Genomic DNA, 3,743 nt, shown 5'->3' on the forward strand with positions numbered 1-3,743 from the left:
GATTTTCATCCATCACACAAAATCTAGATGTTTTCATTTTCAGGAACCTACACTTAGTTCTGGACAGTCCTGGGGGAGCACACAGGTTTTGTAACACATAACAGATATCAGAGTACCAAGGAGATTGTTCAAAGGCTACATTGATCTTTGGAGTCGCCAGCTCTGTTTCACTGTCCAGTTGGTTGATATCTAAGGCTTGGAAATTTGCTTCTGTCATTAATTTGGCCAAACCTTGCCCTTTAATCAGCTTTGTAGGCTTTATTTCAATGTCAAATTCTAGTATATTGGCAATCCATTTTCCTCTCCTACCCTCTAAGTTTTCTTGGGTGAGAATGTCTTTGACAATAGGACTAGGTACATAAGCCACAACATGGGAGTAAAGGATGTAAATCCTAAAGTCTTTAATAGCTTTGATCAAAGCATAGGCTTGTTTCTCCATTATTTGGTACTTTAGGGGGGCATCTCTAAGAGCTCTGCTGAAAAAAGCAATGGGCTTTTCATTCCCTTGGTCATCTTTCTGTAATAATACAGCAGCAATAGTATGCTGGGAGGCAAATGAGAAAATAATAAAGTCTCTGTCAAACTGAGGATTAGTTAACACTGGGGTTTGAGTCAAGGCCAATTTTATACTTTCAAAAGCTTGTTTTGCTTCAACAGTCCATTTGACCTTTGAATCTTTCTTTAGCATATTGTTTAGTAATCTGATTAATTCTGCTAAATTTGGGATAAACCTTCTTAAAAAGTTGATTTTTCCTAAGAATCCTTGCAGCTCCTTGACATTCCTTGGGTGAGGCATTTGTAGGATAGCTTGTATCCTATCTGGATCAATTCTTATGCCATCTTTTGAAATAATATGTCCTAGAAGTTTCCCTTCTTCCAAGCCAAATAATGACTTCTTGGGGTTTAAGGAAATACCATATTTCCTGCATGTTATGAAAATCTGTCTTAAATGTTTCAAGTGTTCTTGGTCAGATTTTGAAAAGGGTGTTAGATCATCTAAGTAAATAACCAAGAAGTCATGAATCTCTTTTGCAAAAGCAATGTCCATTGCTCTTTGAAACGTTGCCCCTGCGTTTTTCAATCCAAAGGGCATTTTCACATACTTGAAAGTTCCCCATGGGGTAGTAAATGCAGTTTTGTCTTGATCATCAGGGTGTACAAGGATTTGATTGAAACCTGAGAATCCATCAAGCAATGATATCCTTGAAGCCCCTACTACTCTTTGAAGAATGTGATCCATTTTGGGTAAGGGGTAGTTATTTTTGAGTGATACTTGGTTCAAATTCCTTAAGTCTACGCAAAGTCTAATCTCACCAGTTTTCTTTCTTGTAGGGACCAAATTTGAAATCCACTCTGAGAACCTGATTGGTGCTATGATACCAGCTTTGAACATTTTATGCAACTCTTTTTCAATGGAAGGAAGGAGCACAGGATTGATCCTTCTCAATTTCTGTTTGAATGGTTTTTGATTAGGCTTGAGGGGAATGGTATGCTGGATGACAGAAGTATCATAAGACTTTAAGTCCTCATAACCCCAAGCAAAAACATCTTGAAATTCTTTAAAGAGATCAATGTATTTGGGCTTTTGATCAGGGGGCAAAGAGGCAGATAGCTTTATTATTTTAGGCTTGTCAATAGTACCAATGTTGCATTCTTCAACTCTTGCATCTAGTGGCTGCATCTTTGGCTTTCTAGGGATGTCATTTGAGTCAAAAATATCCTCTAGTGGGGTAAGGCCTGCTGGAAGGAAATTGTCTTTGAGTTGTATGATTTCGGCTTCAACGTTACTCATCTCTTCACAGTCAATTTGGTTAATTTGCTGAATGTTTTCATTGTTGAAAATGGTTGGACTGAGTAGTTGTTTTGCTATCCTAGGTGACATTGGGTGAGCAGACTGTTGAGACTGTGTTTGTGATGGACATGCTCCATCAAAAATTTGTGACTGAGTTGCTGACTCAAGGTCAATATTTAATCCTGTGAACTCTTGTTGCAAGGTTAAAAAGTTGTTTATTTGCATGTCATTCTCAAATACTTGCCACTCTTTAACATTGTTTGGAACAGAAGGCCTATATTTGACCTCGGCTGTGAAACAGTTGTTGGGTTCCAATGGAAATTTGAAGGTGCTGGCAAATGTTGCCAAGCTGTGTGCATGGAGATTGTGGCCCCTTGGAATTTTTGTGATAACAAACTCAGAGAAGGTCTCTAATATCTCAATTACAGCAGACCTGTAGGACCTCAATCTTTTGTCATTGGTGACAAAATTTCCTTTTACTTGTTGAATTACTAGGTCAAAGTCCCCCATGATGGAGAGGCTAGGTGCTTGTAATGATTTTGCAATCTTGAGGCCTAGTAACAGAGCTTCATATTCTGCCATGTTGTTAGTGCATATAAAATTCAATCTGTAAGCCCTACCTTCTGCATAATCTTTTTCTTTATTATGTATCCATACTCCAGCCCCTGCCCCTAACTTGTTAACTGAGCCATCAAACTCTAGCACCCACAGAATATCTTGCTGAACAGAAGATTTAAGATTCTGTTCATGGGATGGCAATGTGAGCATGAGTTGGGGTTTCTTTTCCCATTTATTTTCTAGGACAATTTCATCACTTGTTTGACAATCTTTGACAACTAGAGGAGGGTTAATGTGTATTGTTGGGCTAATTGAAGTTTGGCAGGTGCTACTTGTTTGATCAGTGTTTTGCTCTTGTATGAGTGTTTCGGTCCTAATGTCATTGTTGGAGAGGTCTGCGCTGTCATTGAAGAGGATGAAGGAGTCTATGTCCGAATGAACAGCATATATTGGAAAATTTTGAGGTTTTTCCTCACTGTTGACCATATACTTCATGAGTGTTTCCCTATAAAGTCTTTTTGGTTGCCCAAAGACAGAGATAGTTGCATATGACATGTCCAATTGCAGGGAGCCTTGGAGCTTGGCTCCCCATGATCTTGATAACAGCATCCCATATTTGGGTGGGATATCAGCGACTACAACATCCATTAGAATAGTTTTGTTGGGAAATTGAACCAGGGACACACATAAATCTTTTATTAGGCCCAAACATTTGACTTGGCTAGAATCAAAAGAAAACAGGTCTTTGTATGGTCTTGTTATATCCAAGTTTAATCTTTCCATGACTGCTTTTGGCATCAGGTTATGAGAGGCACCTGAGTCAAACATTGCATTGTGCAGTATTTTATCATGAACATGCAGGCTGACATAAAAAGGTAAAACCCCTGTGACTACTGTTTTTCCATCTACCTCTGGGCCAAACAGTAATTCTGGAGTGTCATCTAGCACATTTACATCATCTTTGCTGTTGGTGAGCTGAAGGGATTTTTTGATCTGTTGCTTATATATGTCATGCTTGGCTAGCTCTGAAAGGGGAATTGCTACCTTTAACTTGCCAATCTCTGCTCCTAGGTCAAAGGGTTTGTCAACTTGGGTTTTGGAGTCACGGGTAGCAGTCCTTTCTCTGTTCATTAAATCTTCTTGTTGGATTTCATCTTGATTTTGAAACCTGCCCCTCATACTCATGTCTTGAGGGGTAATGTTTGGATTAGGGTGAGAGGAAGAGGTTGCCATGGGCTGTTGTAGTGGGAACAGTAGTTCAGTAACCTCCTCAACCACTACTTCTTTTGTAGGCAAGTTTGTTTTGTCATTAAGTTCTGTGACTGAGGTTTCTCTAGACTGTTGTTTCTCTTTTGTCTTTTCAGGCTGATTTACATTCACAGTCCTACTCCTT

This window comes from Pinus tabuliformis, chromosome 8 (assembly GCF_031772625.1).
Source record: "Pinus tabuliformis cultivar Carrire ecotype Pingquan chromosome 8, CPIR1, whole genome shotgun sequence".
NCBI classification, from domain to species: domain Eukaryota; kingdom Viridiplantae; phylum Streptophyta; class Pinopsida; order Pinales; family Pinaceae; genus Pinus; species Pinus tabuliformis.